Source organism: Danio rerio, chromosome 16, assembly GCF_052040795.2.
Source record: "Danio rerio strain M-AB ecotype USA chromosome 16, GRCz13ab, whole genome shotgun sequence".
In the NCBI taxonomy this organism is placed as follows: Eukaryota; Metazoa; Chordata; class Actinopteri; order Cypriniformes; family Danionidae; genus Danio; species Danio rerio.
The window spans coordinates 40,501,250-40,522,494 of record NC_141036.1 but is presented as its reverse complement, the minus strand read 5'-3'; the positions used below and the strand labels follow the sequence as shown (position 1 = coordinate 40,522,494).

Here is a 21,245-nt window from a genome sequence, read left to right as displayed (position 1 = left end):
CTAACTAAAAGAAGCTTGGCTGCAGTGAGGCTGAAACACTTGTTCAGAACAGTAGATTCACTGTAGTTCTGTGCTGTGAGCTGCTTTCAATTATGATTAGCATGTAGCTTGGCAAACTACAAAAGTTGAAAAAAACTGAAGCTAAAAACTGAAGCAAACGCTCCCAGTTGAGTCCGAGAGACTCTCAAAGCCTCTTTCATTCTTTCTGTTCTGCCATGTTTTATTCAGTGTGGAAAATTTTAGTTAATTGGTCCAGAGTTGGCTTTTCATGCCTGTTTCCTTCACAACCGGGGAAAGACCCCGTTCTCCCTCCCTTTTTCCCTTTCACAAACCCTGCCCATTTAAGGCTGTACCTCTATTTTTTCCCCTCTTTCCTCGCTCTCCTTCTCTGCCTCTGTTTCCATGTCTTTCAGTTTTGTATGTGCGCGCGCGTGCGTGTGTGCGTGAGGACAGTGTGACAGTTTTCCTGCTGCTCGTACTGAACGGCTGAAAGAGTGAACACGCCGCTGCTTGTAATGTAAACTGGAAGCCACGCAAACGCGGGTTCTGCTGAGCGCTCGGTCATTGGACAGCCGTGTGAAGACTCTTCTGTGTTTGGGCCGTTTAATGTGTTGATGCCGTCAGTTCTGGACTTAACTTCTCTAGAAGGCGAATGGAGATCGGGATGCTGTTGTAGGGGGACATTGATTTCCAACTGGTGAGTTTTTCAACTTTAGTAAACCAAACAGATGCTGTTCTCTCAGTTATGCTGTGCTGAGGGATATTGATTTGTAATAGATGTGTTAAGACGAATTAAAAATTAGATTTAAAATGAGGTAACCTGATTTTTTTTGTTGAATTACATGTATTTTTACTGTTCTTGTTTTACGTACACTTCAGAAAACTTTCTTTTTAGTAAAGATCTGTAAACATTATTTAAAATGAAACTTTGTTTATAAGTAAAATAGTTAAGTGATTATCGTATTCTTTATTAAATGATATCTTACAGATATGTATAAAGATAGAAATAATAATAATAATAATAATAATAGTATTTCCCAGAGATGTGCGGCTGGAAGGGCATCAGCTGCTTAAAAACTTGCTGGATAGGTTGGCGGTTCATTCCGCTGTGGCAACCCCGGATTAATAAAGGGGCTAAGTCGAAAAGAAAATGGATGAATAATAATAATAATAATAAATAATTAATTATTATATTCCCAGTGAAGGGTTGCAGCTGGAAGGGCTTCTGTTGCGTAAACCATATGATGGATAAGTTGGCGGTTCATTCCGCTGTGGCAACCAAAGATTACTAAAGGGACTATGCTGAAAAGAAAATGAATTATTATTATTATTAATATTGCAAAATTTTTTTTAAATATTTGTTATACATATTATATATTTCTAACACATTTATTGTAACTAATTTAAATAGTAATTTTATTTATATACTTTATTTATAACTTGAATTTGCATAAAAATAGGGGGGAAAAAACAACCATGAGAAAAAATGTAAACTTTTTTACAGTGTATTTTTACTTAAATTTCACATGAATGTGACGCTGACTTGCAAACACAAAGGTCTGGCACGTGTCATATATTGCTATGAATGTGTTGACTCATGCTCATGAATCATGTTCTGCAAGGTTATGATTTATGAATCAAGCAGTCAGACGTGCCATCTGTGCAGCTGGAAGTTATTTCACATCATTTAGCACCGCATCCAGCCCATGTTTGTGTGTCTGTGGTTGTTTGCGTGCATGAGTTTGATGCTGGACAGAGCAATCTTTAATGTAACTGAGATGCATTGAGAAGTTTTTTCTACAAACTAGAGCTAGAGCTGCAGCTGTGAATCGGTTAATGTTTTATCATTATCAAAATAAACGCCCAGGCTCATTGTGTGCTTATCTGAGGGAAGTTCACTAATAATGTAACGTGAGCAGGCAGTCTAGGTGAGGGCTTCATGCGTGGCTGACGTGTTTTGTCAACAAAAAGGGGTTTCCTGCTCAAGAGCCAGATGAGGGGTTAAAAGTCCCTTGGGTTTTCATGCCACACCTTTTGAGTTACACCACTGGTCAAACTGTACATTACAATTTTTTTTATATTTTAACCACTTAATTTTCAACTCACTTTTTGAGTTCATACTTGAAAATGATATATGATATATAGTTTGTCAAGATAAGTCCAGGTTCAGACAAATTTAAAATACTTAAAAAAACATCCCAAGGGCTTAAAAAAGAAGCTTATTCTGTTTATCAGTGCTGCGTTTATTTAGTTGAAAATACTATTCATTCATTTTCCTTTGGCTTAGTCTCTTTAGTGGGGTCGCCACAGTGGAATGATCCACCAACTATTACAGCATATGTTTTACACAGCGGATGCCCTTCCAGCAACAACCCAGTACTAGAAAATTGAGGTATTATTTCAATTTAAAATAAGTGTTTTTCTAATTAAGTCTACTTTTAAATTGCATTTATTTCTGTAATTCAAATCAAAATTTTTAGCATCATCACTCCATCTAAAATCATTCTAATAGGCTGATACACTGTTGCATTATGATAATTTATTATTGGTACTCAGTTAATACTACTACTACTACTACTACTACTACTACTACTACTACTACTACTACTACTACTAATAATAATAATAATAATAATAATTAGTTCTTAGAATTATCAACAAAAAACGTCAGGAGAGGTTTTTCAAGGTTTTACATATATGCAATTCATTGTTATCCTCAATGCAATACAAAATTCAGGAGGTGCGCAACCTTTATTTTTTCCTGACTGCAACATTTATGTTTCCTGACTGCAACATATAGGCAGCTGATATTAACAGGTGGAGTTTAGTGAAATTCGTAAATGTGTCAATCATTCTCCAGTCCTACATTGGCCGCACACATACATACGTCCTCTTTTTCTCTGCACAATATTAAAAGTCTAAGTCTTTCTCAACTGCACATATTCTGTGTTCATATATATATATATATATATATATATATATATATATATATATATATATATATATATATATAGATAGATAGATAGATAGATAGATAGATAGATAGATAGATAGATAGATAGATAGATAGATAGATAGATAGATAGATAGATAGATAGATAGATAATCAGTGCTCAGCATAAATGAGTACACCCCTTCACAAATCTCTCTTTTAAATTAAAATTTTCAGCAGGATGCTTTACAATATTATATTTTTGCATATACAGTGGGTGACAATTCAATTGGACCATTACCGCCACACGTGTCTTAAATATGTCTTGTCCTGTGTTGTTGCCATTACAATCTGTTTTATTTATTTGATTGTAAATTTTTTTTATTTTGTTCTATTTTTTTATATTCTAAATAAACTAAAGGATTTAGAAATCCAACATTCCTTTTACCCCAACACAATTTAACAGGGCACTATAAAGGCTAAAGAACTCAATTCTTATATTTGCTTAATATTTGCAGTCTAGGGCTATGCTTCTCATCGCATGTTAATTACTAAGAAAACCAAAACAACCAAACAAAATTATATTTTAATTGAACACATTACGGGGCGTCACGGTGTTGCAGTGAGTAGCACGATCTCCTCGCAGCAAGAAAGTTGCTGGTTCAAGCCTCAGCTGGGTCAGGTGGCATTTCTGTGTGGAGTTTGCATGGTCTCCCCGTGATTGCATCGGTTTCCTCCGGGTGCTCCGGTTTTCCCCCACAGTCCAAAGACATGCGGTATAGGTGAAGTGGGTAAGCAAAATTTTCCGTAGTTTATGTGTTTCAATGAGAGTGTATGGATGTTTCCCAGTGATGGGTTGCAGCTGAAAGGGCATCCGCTGCGTAAAACATAGGCTGGATAAGTTGGCGGTTCATTTTGCTGTGGTGATCCCTGATTAATAAAAGGACGCGTCAACGCATAGCCCTACACTGTGGCCATCGGCATCGCTGACGTGCACCTCTCAAAAATGTAACTACACGTTGCAACGACGCATAGCGCAAGCTCTGTGATTAGTCGGCTTGGTAGCGCTGACGAGTCTGGGCGGGACTGATCGCTGCGCGACCCCGATGGAGCGATGTTTAGTCCGGTGAAGGAGCTCCGGATAAAAAGTTTTGTTTTGTGTCTTATGGTTAAAGTTGTTGCACGTCCGCCGGTTCCTGCCTCAGAATGAGCGAGTTGGAGCCACTTGTACATTCAGGAAGCGTTCAGAAAAAAAAAAACACCAGTGAAGAAACTTGACTCAGAGGAACATTAACACCTCACTGCCAACTAGCGTTTCGGAAGTGTTAATACAGACCAACAGAAACAGCGAGCAGAAGTATAAATGCACAGCTACGCGCGTTGCATGCGCAGTGGGTTACGTCAGTCACTTGACGCAGAAGTATAAACCAGGCTTAAGCTAATAAGAAAATGAATGAATGAACACATAACATCACATACAGTACTTTTAAGGTACATGTACAGCACTGTCCTATCTAGTATTGTGAAAAGGCAAATTGTGTGTTGATGTTTGAGCTGACGAAGTATAATGTTAAAGCACCACCCATCGGTCAAAAGTTGTAGGAGCATTTACTGCTGCCACCCAAACTGCGAGCACGGCGGCAGAGGGAACATATTGTAGTGTTAACATCTGTACATTAGATTAGTCAGTAATGAAGCCAAATCTGGAGCTGATCTAAGAAAACAACCTATGATAACGATCCAAAAAATGAGTAGCTCAAGTTTATATGTTAGGGAAAAATAAAATAAATTTTTTAAAAAGAGTAAAAATCAGGAGAAACTCAAAAAAAGATCAAACTTTGTTGAAATTTTGTAGTTTGTAATTTTCTTATTTGCAATATTTCGCATTAATTTAAATGTTATCTTTCTATTTCTAAAGATGTTTTGTGGGTGAGGCAGTGGCGGTTTAGGTAGTGCTGTCGCCTCACAGCAAGAAGGTCGCTGGGTCGCTGGTTTGAATCTCGGCTCAGTTGGCGTTTGTCTGTGGAGTTTGCATGTTCTCCCTGCCTTCGCGTGGGTAGGCTAAATTGTCCGTAGTGTATGAGTGTGTGTGTAAATGTGGATGTTTCCCAGAGATGAGTTGGGCTGGAAGGGCATCCGCTGCGTAAAAACTTGCTGGATAAGTTGGCGGTTCATTACGCTGTGGCGACCCCGGATTAATAAAGGGAAAAGAAAATGAATGAAGATGTTTTGTGACTAAAATATTATTTTAATAAATATATGTTTAATAAATCAATAGTTTTCTTCAAATACACCGAAATACATTGCATATATTCACTGACAAATGGATAATAAAACACATTTTAATGTAACTATTTTTAATGGTACGGTTATGCTATCACAGTTTCCCCAAAAATATGAAGCATTCCAACAATTTTCAGCTCTGATAATAATAATAATAATAATAATAATAATAATAATAATAATAATAATAATAATAATAAATGTTTTTAGTAATCGCCCCTCCATTGGATTTTGGTTGAGAAATGTTATAACATGTTTGGCTCTTGAAAAGCTCACATATAAGAATTGGAATGTGAATTGATGCTTGATTAGATTTCTTTTTTTTATTTTAATTAACTAATTAATTAATTTATTATTATTATTATTATTATTATTATTATTATTATCATTATTGTTGTTGTTGTTGTTTCTTTTTTAATAAGGATTATTATTTAATTTTAATTTTTCCCTAAACCTGCCTGTGGTAAGTTTTGGGTATTGGGCTTTGTTGTAAAATCTTGAAAAAACTTAACAAAGACATGTTATACAAGTAAATTCTTTCGAACATCAAATTAACCTATTATAACGATTTCTGAAAGATTATTTGACATAATGAAGCAACTATTCAACTTTAGATCACAGGAATAAATACATTTTTAAACTGAACTTTATTTCTGAAAGTAAGAAAACTTTCATTTTAAATTGTTACAATGTCACAATTTTAGTTGTTGTTGTTGTTTTTTTTTGTCTCTTTTTGATCAAATAAATGCATTCTTTGAAGGGCAGAATATGTTTTTTTATATTAAACAATCTTACAGGTTCCAAACTTTGGAGTATATAACAAACCATTTAGATTTACCTTTGACATGGAAGTCTATTCAGAGGCTCACACCTTTGTACAGCTGATTGCTAAAGTCTTTGTTTGTTTTGTCACACAGTGTTGGTTTGATTTATATGGCGATAGAGAGATGTGCAAACCGAGCAGCTGCTTTTTGTTTAGAGATGGCTGACTTGTGTTCAGAACCGTTCAGCATCTGCTCTCTTTCGCAAATTCTCTTTCTCTCTATGCTGTTGATCAGTAAGTCTCCTTATCTTTTGCAGTGCCGGTAGTGAACATAGTCTGTAGATTTAGGGAAGGTCAGAGGTCAATCCCTGCTCTTTATGCATTTGTAAGTCCGGCTGTATCCGCATTTCTGAGATGGAAAGATAGACTGGAGGAATACACAAACACAACGTATACTGATCACGCTGCATTCACAGAAGAATGCATTGTAGAGATGTTGAAAAACTGTTTTCTATTGCTTTAAAATATTTTTTTTATTTAAATTTTGGGTCAGAATCATGGTTAGGGGTGTGTATAGGGGTGTGCGAGAGATCTGCAGAGTGGATGGCTACATCAACAGCCTGAGGTATCAAGACATTTGTGCTGCCCATTACATTACAAACCACAGGAAAGGAAGAATTCTTTAGCAGGATAGGGCTCTTCATACTTCAGCCTCCATATCAAGAGTTCCTAAAAGCAAAGAAGGTCAAGGTCCTCCAGGATTGGCCAACCCAGTCACCAGAAATGAACATTATTGAGCATGTCTGGGGTTAGATGAAGGAGGCATTAAAGATGAATCAGTTATTATTTGTTGTTCCTAAAACTTGGATATGTGACAATACTTTTGTCTGGTGTATTTCAAGTCAGTGACAGAAAATGACATTCTATTTTGATCTTCGAATTGGACTCATGAGCTCTGAAATTGACAACATGCTGATTCGGTCATTTTTACATCGTCTAGTTAGTGACTGATCTGAGATCTGAGAATAGGGAAGGCTTTGGGCTCCTCCATGTCTTATCTGAGTTTGATGGGTTCAGAGGAATATTTACACTGACACTCCTTTTGCTCTGAGGGTTTGAGATGTTTAATGACGGTGTCAGCCTTTGCTTTTAAACACCTCCCAGACATTCCTTCTCTCCCCTTCTCTGTTTTTATGAGCTTGTGGATTTTAATTGAGAATCAATTCCGAAACCAACAGTACAATAAACGCCAGATAATACAGTATAGCACTAAATCTCATCTGTATGGTATGCATTCATTCACTCATTTAATAGCAGCAGATTGATTTACAAACACACTGAGGGTGTCAGTCTCATTTTATGAAGCAATAACATGGTTAAAGGGAATCAGTAAATCCCTTGAAATGAAATTGAACATGGGTGTGTGCAAAGTTTAACATCATTCATTCTCTGTCTGCTCTTCGGCATTCTACAAAGATTTGGGCATAATAATCAATACCATTCAAGTAAGAATTTCTTCATATATTTTTAAAAATCAATTAACTTTGAAGTGCTAATCTGATTAATATTATGACTTTATTTTCTTTTTCATTGCTTTAAAACCTGCTTTAACACATTTTAATCTGTTTTTAAATAATTTTTATTCTTTATTGTTTTTATTTCCTTGCTTCTTTTATTCTTGTTTATGTACAGCCCTTTGAATTACCATTGTGTATGAAATGTGCTATATAAATAAACTTGCCTTGCCTAATATATTTATTATTCTGAATAAAATTAAATATTTGCATTATTTATTATATTTATTTATATGTAAGTTATGTATTATTTTTATTTAAAATATAAATTATAATAAAAATAGTACATCAATAAATAACATATACAGTAAATCAGAATTATTAGCCCCCTGTTTATTTTATTTCCCTAACATTGCTTAAAGAGGCTAATAAATTTGATGTTAAAATGGATTAAACATTTTTTTAACTGCTTTTATTGTAGCCAAAATAAAACAAATAAGACTTTCTCCAGAAGAAAAATATTGTGAAAAACTCATTGCTCTGTTAAACATCATTTGGGAAATAATTAAAAAAGGAAAAGAAAAATTTAAAGGGGGACTAATAATTCTGACTTCAACTGTGTATATATATATATATATATATATATATATATATATATATATATATATATATATATATATATATATATATAAAATTGATAAATATATCAATGGCTACTATATATATATATATATATATATTCTATCTTAAAATATAATACATTTAACTTATTTATAATACATAATAAAATTGACTATTATAAGTTACACAAATTTAGTATAAAGAATGTACAAGAACTGTTATGTACAGTTATGATTAATTAATCTTAAATAACACTTCAGCACAGCAGAATGAAGCTGAATTATCGTGTGCCTGGTAAAAGAGTGCAGTGATTGTTGTCGAAAAAGCAATAAAATTATTTCTTAAATATATAAAATAAAAACATCTATTTAAATAGCAAAAATATTTCTGCACATTATTATTTTACTGTATTTACAGTCTAATAAATACATTCTTGAGCACAAGAGACTTTCAAAAGGATTTTCTGAAAAATATTTCATTATTGGTATTATAGTATTTTTATGCAATTGACCTTATTTGCAGCAAATACATAATGCCATTAAATTATTTAAACACCAATATCACAGAAAGAAAAATACAACAGAACTTAAAGAACATGAAAGTATATGAGCATGTTTACTCTCACAAACTGAGTATTGTTTAGACAAATCTCTATGGTCAGGATGGGGTTAACACTGCCACCCACCCATGGGAAAGATGGACCTTGTGTTTAGTGTGTCATACAGTAATCAGAGGGTCTCTGTAATCGATCCAGCATGTTTTAAGGATCTGTGAAGGCCTTCGGGCTCAGATGGATCTGCAGATGAGATCACTGGATCACCTGAGGGGGTTTTCATCCGTGCCCAAATGTTTTCACACTGACAACAAGACTGCAGATGCATAATTAAACCGAAATAACTCACACTCTCCTTTTCATAATAGGTCTCCTTGGGGCTTTAAAACTAACACAAGTCTTAATTGCTTTTATTTTAGGGTTTCAGTAATGAGTAGAGATTGTGTTGCATTCTCATAGTACTTTCCCATAGAGAGCGTTTGGGCCCTGCTAAGCCTGGAGGCAGATTGAAATCAGGGTACTTAAAACACACGTTATTAAAAGAAGTGTTTTTTTTCTATTCTGCATTTGCATAGAAAACTATTGAGGCTCTTAGGCTTCATTGAGGCACACATCTGGTCCATATTAACACCCAAGAGCACCGCCTGCAGCCACACAACCCCCACTGACACCACACACACATACGGTCTCTGTTAGATCAGGGTCATTCGCTGGTACTGAATGCACAACATGAGGACAATCTGAAAAGGAGACCTTCAGCTTAAAGAAGTGCTGTGAAAGTTTTAGATTGAGGGTACATCTAAGGAGATGGACTGTCTCTTTAATATATGGCTGGCTCTGAACATCATTAGATATATAGGAATTAAGATGTTATTGTACTCAACCAGAATCTTAGGGTTGCTCTGATATGGAACCTTTAGTGGATATACTGATAACCTTTAATATTTGGAAACCGATAACCAAAATTTTGGGGCTTGACTGCAAAATAAAATGAAAACTGATCAACTTTCTGGAAATGCATGGAAATTATCTTTTTTTTTTTTTCAAAATCATTTATCAATTACAGTTTTTTTTTTCATGGCAAGAAACCACAGCATATCTGACAGTTTGATCCCCAACCCCCCCCCCCCCACCCCCCCCCCCAAAAAAAAAAAAAAAATTGTCAGTAGTGAAAGTTTTTGACACCAGTCAAAATATACAGGCTTGACTATATTTGCAGTCATATTAATTTCTGTTTGGCTTCTTGTGTCATCTGTAGAAACGATTCTCTCATTTGTTTACCTTCAGAAATCCTTAAAATGTGCTGAATTGCTGAAGAAACTTTTGTATATATACACTCACTGGTCACTTTATTAGGTACACCTTTCCAACTGCTTGTTAACGCAAATTTCTAATCAGCCAATCACATGGCACCAACTCAATGCATTTTGGCATTTAGTTCAAACCGAGCATCAGAATGGGGAAGAAAGGTGATTTAAGTCACTTTGAACGTGGCAGGATTGATGGTGGCAGACGGGCTGGACTGAGTATTTCAGAAACTGCTGATCTACTGGGATTTTCATGCACAACCGTCTCCAGGGTTTACAGTGAATGGTCTGCAAAAGACAAAATATCCAATGAGCGGCAGTTCTGTGGCTCAAATGCCTTGTTAATGCCAGAGGCCAGAGAATTGCCAGACTGGTTCGAGCTTATAGAAAGGCAACACTAACTCAAATAATCGCATGTTACAACCGAGGTATGCAGAAGAGCATCTTTGAACACACAACATGTCAAACCTTGTGGCGGATGAACTACAGCAACAGAAGATCAGGTGCCACTCCTTTCAGCTAAGAATGAGAAAATGAAGCTACAATTTACACAGGTTCACCAAAACTAGATAATAGAAGATTGGAAAAACGTTGCCTGGTCTTGATGAGTCTCGATTTCTGCTACAACATTCAGATGGTAGGGTCAGATATTGGCATCAACAACATGAAATCCATGGATCCATCCTTATATCAATGGTTCAGGCTGGTGGTGGTGTTATATTGTGGGGTTGTAAGGGAAAATTTTCTTGGCCTATTAGTACCAATTGAGCATTATGTCAACGCCAGAGCCTACCTGAGTATTGTTGCTGACCATGCCCATCCCTTTATGACCACAGTGTACCCATTTTCTGATGGCTACTTCCAGCAGGATGACGCGCCATGTCATAAACTCTGAGTCATCTTAGATTGGTTTCTTGAACATGACAATGAGTTCACTGTACTCAAATGGCCTCCACAGTCACCATATCTCAATCCAATAGAGCACCTTTGGGATGTGGAACGGGAGATTTGGGTCATGGATGTGCAGCCAACAAATCTGGCTAATATTTTTGTGTAAACCATAATCCTTTTTCCCCATGATTATTAGACGAATATAAAGTTCAGAACATAATTTGTTTAAACAATCAATTTTGATCAATACAACATTATTCATTTCTTTGTCCAAAGACATGTGGTGTCGTCGAATTGGATGAACTAAATTGGTCGTAGTGTATGAGTGTGTGACTGAATGTGAGTGTGTATGGGTGTTTCCCGGGATTGAGATAGGGCTGGAAGGGCATCCGCTGCGTAAAACATATGCTGGAAAAGTTGGCAGTTCATTTTGCTCTGGTGACCCCTGATAAATGAGGGACTAAGCCAAAGGAAAATTTATGAATAAATAAATTAATTTCTTTAAAATAAAATCATACTGATCCAAACTTCAGAACAAGAGGGTATTATATTTGTTTGCTTTATTTATCAAACACATTTAAAAACAACAGATGTTGACCACAGTGCTTTACAAAACAACCATCATACTAAATCTATACTTTTTATATATAAAAATATGTAAAACAGATTAAAATTAAGCCCCGTCACCTTTTGATTTTAACCGTGATTTGAGAACAACTAGCTGAAACTGGTTTCTGACCTAATTGGCCTCAATGACATATGCCAGTGAAGAAGCCCACCAATGTATGTAGGTGCCAGACAATTCAAACCTTTAAAAACAAATAACAATAACTTTTATTGAATCCTAAATTGGACTGTGAGCCAGTGAAAGGATGATAAAACTGGTGAGATACTACATTTTTTTGTCCCAGTTAAAAACCTTGCAGCTGCATTGAAGCCTGTGAAACTCCTAAATACAAAGAGTTGCAGTAATCCAATCTGGACAAAATAAAAACGTTATTGATGGTTTCCAACTCCTAAATTCACAGAAAAGGCCTCAATTTGGCAATGCTCCTTAATTGATAGAAATCACTTTTGACAACAGAATTTATTTGCTTGTCTATATTATATTATGCTATTGATAAGACTGGAGTCTCCAAGAGTGGTAAAACATTTTAATGAGGGAAAATGATCTTATACAGTAAGGTTTGTGCATTTAAGAAACTCAAGAAAGCCGCTGGTTGGTCTCCTGTTTCTCTCTGGCATGTGTCTATGGGCTCGACCCCACATTTGATGCTGGGGTCAAGAATTTAATGGCAACCACATGTCTGACTCTGCTCCAAATTAAATAACCCCCTCGGTAAGAGCTACTGGCAGGAAACACAGTGCCCATGAATTACACACTTTAATCTGCTAGATTCTTTATCAAGAGCAACAAGAAAGAAAGACACTCTGCATTGTTTAGAAAGTGTCATGGTGAGGTCCAGGAGTTCAGGTTAATTTACATTGCCAATGCTTTTTTACCATCGGCCCTCCTGAGCAGTTTTACAGGCAGCTCGGCTGGTGAATATGGCTCCAAGTTTACTGGTTGAACAGTTACTCAAACCTCTGAGGGTTTGGAAGATACATTGAGCTCCTGCCTTTGATTTACTGAGACAGTTTTGGACAGGTTTGGTGTTCAGGTGAATCTGGGTGATGGAAGGAAACAAGACTCGAGGGTCTCATGCTGGCTGAGAGATTGTAACGTCAGCATTTCTGCAGTGCTTTTGGATGGTCGTTTATGGAAAGAATGCAAGACTATGAGGATATTGGGGTTGTAACGCTCTTCCAAGTTAAAAAAAAAAAAACTGACAAAAGCAATGTTTTAAAGTTTTAAATGTGCTTCCAGGGGCACATCACACCGTTTTCCAACACAGCTGTTTATGGGATAAGAGGAAAACATTTTTCTTTTTTCATTTTTGAAGTGAGCTTTTTATTTTAACATTCAACATTTAACAAGGCTTAAATTTTATTACATTTTTGAGGGCTGCACAATATATCGTTTACGCATCGATATCACATTGTACACATTTGCAATAGTCACATCGTAGCATGTGCAATGTCCACTATGATTATAGTTGATCTGGTTTTTAATTGAAGATTATCTATAATGTAGTGAACCTTTATCATTTGCAGTTTTTTAAACCTGTGATTATTTTTAATCTCTCTTTTAGGAGAGCTTAAATGAACAATACATTTTAATGTTTGTAGCTTTAGATTAGAAAGAAAATTTCTATTGTACTGTTTAAACGTTGAAGACTATACAGTGATATTTGCCATTTAATTATTCAAGTTCGTTCTCAAATTATACTTTAAAACTTTTTAGTAAATCAGAAAAGCACTCTTTATTTCATTTGCGTCTTTACTATTTTGTATTTATCTATACTTTTAATTGGATTTTGTTATGCAGAATAATTTTAATCAATAATAAAGTATGAATTCTTTCCAAAAAAATTAGTCATATTGTGAAATTTGGATTTAATATATTGTAGAAAAACTAAATGTTGCAATGCTCATTTTCTTTAATATCATGCTGCCCTGGCTATGAGTCAAAAATAACTAGAAATAGGTTACAAGGAATAGAAATATTAGAACAAAAAAATTTTATATAATAATTTATCCATCCATCTCAAAATGCATAAAGATAAATTTTCATGCCAGAACCAATATTTTACGAAAATATCCAGTGTTTTTTTTTTTCAGACCCAATGGCGAGTGAAAACTGATCCAATTGATGACATTTTTCCAAATTTAAAACAAAAATGTTTTTTGCATAAAATCCATCTTTCAGATGAGACGATAAACCAAGGTCATAACTCTCTGTGGTCATTCCCATGGCACTTCTCATAAAAAGTGGGGGTGTAACCCCGGTGTCCTGGCCAAATACCCTCCATCGACTTTTACCCATCATGGCCTCCCAGTCATCCCCATCCACTGAATTGGCTCTATCACTAGCTTTCCCCTCCACCAATAGCTGGTGTGTGGTGAGCATACTGGCGCTGTTGTCCTGTGGGTGCCGTCGCATCATCCAAGTGGATGCTGCACACTGGTGGTGGAGTGGAGAGACCCCGCTCAGGATTGTGAAGCGCTTTTGGGTGAACTTCAGATGAGTTAAGAAATCAACATTTGGTGGAAAGCCCCTTTTAATCATGACAAGTGAAAACATTTGTTATTCTGACCAATTGCCATTTTCTGAAAGAAGAGTGGGCATTAAAATGCTCAAAAAGAAAAGTTATTAGATCTTCAAACACTGTAAAAATTATCTGCAGTTTTTGTGATTCATGTTTTATTTTTTAATTCATTTATGTTTCTGAATTAGCATTCTGATACCTTCATTTTTTTTAACCTTGAAAAGTTCAGCAAAGTAATTTTTATGAACTTTTTAATAGTTTAAAGTAATATATTGTCTGGGTTGGTGTATAATATTATGGTACAAAAATCTTGTAATAAGCTACCAGTACATTTTCTGTTATTTTACAGACTCATTTCTCTATATGTTATTTCTTATACATTGTTATTATTTCAAACTTCAAAAATGTCAAACTTCAAAAAAGTCACTTTGTTAAGAGTTGAATTTTCAACACCAAAAGTCGACAGAGCAGAGATCAACGTCCCATAATGCAATTCACAACCGTAAATAAACAGAAAACACTTGTGAATCACAAAAAAACTGAAACTCTTCAGTGACAGACTTTTATTTTATTTTTTTACAGAGAAACTGTGTTTTCAAGAGCTCTCTTAACTTTTTCCATTGCTCTCGCTTAGGTCAAACTCTCCCAGAATGTAATAAAAGGATAAAAATAACATTTCAGGAGCACAAACACTCCTTGAAGCAACTCCAATCATGATAAAGTTGTTTTCTGCTGAGGCTGACAGCATAAAATAGTCATTATGTGTGTTTAGTATATTGAGATTATCTCTTTATGCTGTCCAAAGTTTGGGGAATAGTTCAGCGAGACAAAGAAACCTGATTATATTTAGATTTAAAGTTCTGTATCAGCCATAAAGCCCTTCGCCAAGAAGACCACAAGCGGTTCAACCACCATGCCAGGACATTCCAGTGGCTGAAAGAACGTTTCTATGTATCAAAAAATATCCATCTGCTTGTTTTGGCGGGCCGTGTGTGTCAAATGAACGACGGAGCTGCACTGGCTACTCGGACTTTGTTGTTTTCTCTGGTATTGGCCGATTCGTTTATAGCCTTTAAAGTCCTGGAGTAAATTCCATTCATGCTTTGTGCTGATAGTTTGGACTGCGGTACAAATGAGGGAGTCGTTCAGTCAGGGTGTTTATGGCTGATGATTCCCTCAAGACTGAAGCTTCTGTTCAGTGATTAGCAGAAGAGGAATCACCCTAGAGGCTTTTGTCCTGTCACGTTGTCCCCCACAAATCATCTGCTTACTGTCTTTATTTGGACAAGAGGAATTGAACAGTTGAAGAATTGAATGGATGCTGCTCGGGTATTTGCACTAGGTCACATTGTTTCCTGTCCGATGGAGACACATCCAGTGGAAGGAAATGCTATTGTGGTCTTCTTATTGTGAAAAAGACGAGAATTATCACCAGATATGACAGTGTCTGGACTTCCTCAGTCTCTCCCGAGACTTTAAACAAACATTGTTGAGCTTAAAATGAGAATTTCTAGACTTTTCCCATGGCTTAGTGAAATAAGTGTTGTTTGTTTTGGTGCATATATATATGTATATATATATATATATATATATATATATATATATATATATATATATATATATATATATATATATATATATATATATATGTTTCTTTTTCTTTTTTAAAATATTTCCCAAATAATGTTTAACAGAGCAAGGTAATTTTCACAGTATGTCTGATAATATTTTTTCTTCTAGAAAAAGTCTTATTTGTTTTATTTTGGCTAGAATAAAAGCAGTTTTGAATTTTTTAAAAACTTTTTTTGGGAAAAAATTATTAGCCCCTTTAAGAAATTTTTTTTTCGATAATCTACAGAACAAACCATCATTATACAATAAGTTCACCTTATTAACCCATATATATATATATATATATATATATATATATATATATATATATATATATATATATATATATATATATATATTCTGTGTGGAGTTTGCATGTTCTACCTGTGTTCGTGTTGGTTTCCTCCAGGCACTCTGGTTTCCCCCACAGTCCAAAGACATGCGATAAAGTGAATTGAATAAACTTAACTGGTCATGTGTGAATGCGATAGTATATGGATGTTTCCCAGTACTGAGTTGCAGGTGGAAGGGCATCTGCTGTGATAAGGTCCACATATTTTCTTGACTTCTATGCTATGATAAATTGTGAAAATAATCAATCGAAGAAGGCTTTAGGACCAAGCGGATCATTATTATTATTATTATTAAAAATTTCTATTATTTTATCGGCTGCATAAAAAGCATGCTGGATAAGTTGGCAATTCATTCCGCTGTGGCGACCCCGGATGAATAAAATGACTAAGCCAAAAAGAAAATGAATGAATAAATGAATGAATTATTTTATTATTGAAATGGCCAGATTCTGACTGAGGAAATGAGCTAGTCAGTTTGTTATTTGCCTATAGGCTTCAGTTTTTAGTTAAGTTTTAAAAGATTTCTCAAAAAATTATAAGATAATAAAAAAATGTGTATTTTAAAGAAATAAGTATTTTTTCATATTTCTTTATTCTAAAATTTAAAATGCTAAAATGATCATTTAAAATGCTAATCTCATAACATTATTGATAAAACTGTAATACAAAACTTAGTTTAAATGCACATTTGTAAATAAACACGTTGTAGTAAAAAAGTTTGGTAAGCAATTTGAAAAAAATGGTAGGCAATATTTTTGGTAGTCTACATCAAAAAAGTGTGATTATGATCACCATCCGACAAGCGAATCCAGCAACAATTAGTGCTTAAAATGTCACTGAAATGCAGTTTTTCAGCCTCATAAGTAAAAAGAAAATGAGGGGAATAACTGCAAAAAAGTCAGTTTTTCAGAATAAAAAGAACCACCCCTTTCAATAAGCTGGCTGCGGGCCTCAAATGGATGATATATGTGCTCATCCAAACTGCATGTCCTGGACAATGCTATAGACTTTACAAAATTTTAATTACTAAACTTTAAGTTTTAAATAAAGCATAGTACAGTATGTTTTTTTGTTTTTGTTTTATGTAAATGGATAAATTCTATATATATATATATATATATATATATATATATATATATATATATAATTTTTTTGTTAAAAGATCATAATTGTTTGCATTCTCTCTCAATCTATTCCCTACACTACTCTGAAGAAAATGTAAAAATATAAATAAATAAATAAATACTTAATTAATGCTTTTTCTTTGAAATAATAATAGATTAAATAATTAAAATACACCAAACAGGAGATTCATCTGACCAAAAAAGACAATAAAAAATAATATTACAGATATTTTTGAATTTCATTCACTCATTCATTGAATTTTCGGCCATTCCACTACAATATGGTATCACAATCATTTACAAATTAGTATATTATAATGATTTCTGAAGGATTATGTGACGCTACATTATGTGCTATTATTGTTATTTTTATTATTTCCAGCTTATTATAAATTAAGGGTCAGCTTAGCTTGAAAGCTCCACCTTTTCCGCCCATTTTCACTTTGACCATGTTCCTATAGTTAGCTCAAACCAATGAACAATGTTTCTGAGCCTTATTAATGTCTCCAGATGTCAGAACACAGCATACATTGGTATTTTCCCCTTTGCTTTGTCAAGTTTTAATGCAACATCTGCTTTGGAGCAGAACTGGAGGTCAGAGGAGGGAAAGTGCTGGTTGTTGGAGTGACAGGATCGCAGGGCGGGAGGCCTGTAAATAATTTCCTCCTCAGGGTGAAAAACAAAACACAAACAAAACAACACGGCAGGTTAATGAGTGTTTAGATTAGCCCATGCTTGTGCTGTGAGCAAATAGTAAAGGACAGTTTGGTTAAACAGTTTCTAATATGACTGAAATAAATATGACCCTGGTGTTATGTTGCACTGGTATGTTTTTCGCAATAGCAAAGATACATTGTATGGATAAAAATGATAAAAACCAAACAAACATTGTCAAAAACCAGTACAATAGTAAGTAGATATTACAGTAAATAAACCATATTACAGTAAATAAATCAAAACTTAATCCAATTGCTCTTCAAATCAGATGGTTACCTTATTTTGGGTCGCTTTTATTACTCTGAGAATTTTTTATTTATTTATTTTATATTATAAGGATTCTTTTACTTAGTTATTAAGTACATTATTACTATATCATTATTTGTTATAAAATTTATAGTAGTTATTTTACTTAGTAATATAGTAGTAGTTATTTTACTTAGTTATACTTTGTTTTAAGTACTTATATTTTAGTTACTTTGATTAAAATATGGTTATGGTCATGATCGTGTGCTTGTGATTCATTGTTTTTTGGGAGGGACTTTGACACCACACACAAATGACAATATTCATGACAATATTCATACATGAACTAGAGCTGCGCAATATATCGTTTTATACAACAGTTCTGTCTCGTTCTTGAATCTGATTGGATTATAGCCATGCAATATTCTGTAAATAACAGCACTCATCCAGCCTCTTCACTCTGCACCCTTGTGTATTACTCCGCCCACATACAGCAACAAGCAGAGGACACTCTATAGTTTGACAAATATTGCTGCTGTTGGACAACATATTGTACTTTTGAGGCCTTTTTAGTCCAGAATGTAGTTGTTTAGATTACAACTATGTAGTTTATTTATAAGGATAGTGGCAATTTTAAATAGTTATAATTTCTGAGAGACAGCGTCGGTGGACATTAACCTGTCATTGAGCAGAGCAAAGATGGTTGATGTTGTCTATTCACAAGATGGCAACAGAGACCACATAATAAGCCTTTAGACGAGAAGAACATCGTAATTTCAGCTGATCTAATCAACTGGTACGTGACTTTCTAAGTCGATCTCTCTTTTGTGTGTTGCAGTGCTGTATTTATCCCATAATAATTGTTGTTGAGTGTGAAATGGGACATATCAGGAATGTATGTTTTTGTGTTGGCCACTCTTTGTATAACCCTGAGTTACTTTTTGGTTGGCCAGCTGTTTGTTTATAATGCTGTTTTCATTACTGCAGACTAGTTCAGTAAAAAGAAAGAAAGAAGAAATGCTTGCATAAGTGTTTCGCCACTGCTTTGGCTTTTTTAGGGAGAATTATTGTAATCTTCCGATTTCAACAGAGAAATACTAGGAAATCTCTTGTCTTATAATCTTAAAATGTGAGCAAAATCCCTTGCTTTGTCATCACTTTAAACACTACACTAGAGAATCATTCAAATACTAGCTCTAAAGTGATGTGTGTGAAGTAGCAATGGTTTCTGCAAAAGTGAAGGAATGGTGGAAGAAAGTAGTTTCTCATACAAAAGGGATTTTAGACTCTTGTGTTTGATTTTCTTTTTGATATACATGATTATTCTGTCAAACTGTTGTATAAACACAATATCACACTCGTAGCAGTGCAATACGGCTGTACTGTATATCGTCACACCTAGACACACCTCCCACCAGTGCCGATATACAGCCATATCGCATTGCTACTTGTGATATTGCTCATTTAGCATCATTATCGCAATGTGTGAATCCGCAATAGTCATGTCAGAGGACGTGCATTATGGAGTCAGAATTGTAGCTGACCAGGTACAACCGTTCAGAACACATGCTATTTCAGTTTAACGTAAAGTAAAAAAGTGAAAGTTTACCAATAGTAATTTTAAGGCCTCTGTAAACATTTCAAGTGAGTTTAAAGCATTTTCAAAACAAATTAACTATTATGTTTGTAACTTTAAAAAAGGTTCATTGTACTTAATTGTAATGTAATGTAATGTAATGTGTATTTATATAGCGCATTTATTGTGTATGGCCATACACCCAAAGCGCTTCACAATCATGAAGGGGGGTCTCTCCACACCACCACTAGTGTGCAGCATCCACTTGGATGATGTGACGGCTGCCACAGGACAACGGCGCCAGGGCGCTCACCACACACCAGCTATTGGTGGAGTGGAGAGACAGTGATAGAGCCAATTCGGTGGATGGGGATAATCGGCCATGATCGTAAGGGCCGATAGAGGGACTTTGGCCAGGACACCGGGGTTACACCCCTGCTCTTTCACGAGAAGTGCCATGGGATTTTTAATGACCACAGAGAGTCAGGACCTCGGTTTAACGTCTCATCCGAAAGACGAATGCCTCATCCGAAAGACGAATGTCTCATCCGAAAGACGATTATTCAGACAACAAAGAATATACAGATTTATTATTCACATTTTTTCAATTTATTATTCACATAATTATTCACACAACAAAGAATATACAGATTTTTTTGTACAATTGATAATTTTATTTCTGTACCTGTATAGTTTGAGTCCTTCATTTGTATATTTGCTTTATCTCTGCTCTTAAAATTGTTTTATTTTTTTATGCAAATGCACTCCCCTACAAAATCATCCCAAATCACCTTCTAAAATTAAGTCGATTAATTAAGTTATCTTGTGCAATATCGCAATATAATTCTCAGAAAGTGAAGATAACGCAATGAATGTTTTTTTTCCAGTATCGTCCAGCCCTAACATGAACTAACAATGATTGACTGTATTTTCATCAACTAACATTAACAAACGTTAATGGCGGAAGTTAGCTCTCTGCAGCTCTCACATGGTGACCACATGAGAAAGCTAAGTTGCTCCTGGAAGTGGTGTTAGAGAGGCCAGGGGTTGTGCTCAACCTGCAGTCTGTGTGGGTCCTAACACCCTAGTATAGTAAACGGGACTCTATACTGCTCAGTGAGCGCCGTCTTTCAGATGAGACGTTAAACCGAGGTGCTGACTCTCTGTGGTCATGAAAAATCGCAGGATGTCCTTCAAAAAAAGAGCACGGGTTTAACCCTGGCATCCTGGCCTAATCTGCCCAATACTGTCCATCAAGGCCTCCTAATCATCCACATATGATAACTGGCTTCAGCACTCTGTCTCCTCTCCACCAATCAGCTGGTGTGTGGTCTGGCGCAATATGGCTGCCATTGCATCATCCAGGTGGATGCTGCACACTGGTGGTGAGTGAGGAGATTCCCCCAATGTGTAAAGCGCTTTGAGTGCCTAGAAAAGCGCTATATAAATGTAAGAATTATTATTATTATTCAAAGTCCAGAAAAGGAACTAATTCATTGTCAAAATATTCCACGTGTCTTCAGTGGTTCAACTGTAATCAATCAGTAAATGTGCACCTAGATGACCGGATGCGGTAAAGAAAGTAAGTGAAGAAAGTGTAAAGAA

The 21,245-nt window shown here is 35.1% G+C and overlaps 1 protein-coding gene across 11 annotated transcripts in view; it reads left to right on the top strand.

Moving 5' to 3' along the window:
* Positions 1–411: 411 nt before the first annotated feature.
* Positions 412–21,245, top strand: part of eva1ba (eva-1 homolog Ba (C. elegans)) — a 33,128-nt gene continuing 12,294 nt past the window's right edge. For 10 of the 11 annotated variants that reach the window (XM_087284842.1, XM_087284841.1, XM_087284838.1 and 7 more), the window contains exon 1: positions 412–697. The gene's annotated coding sequence lies outside the window, so the exon portion shown is untranslated. 11 annotated transcript variants of the gene reach the window in all.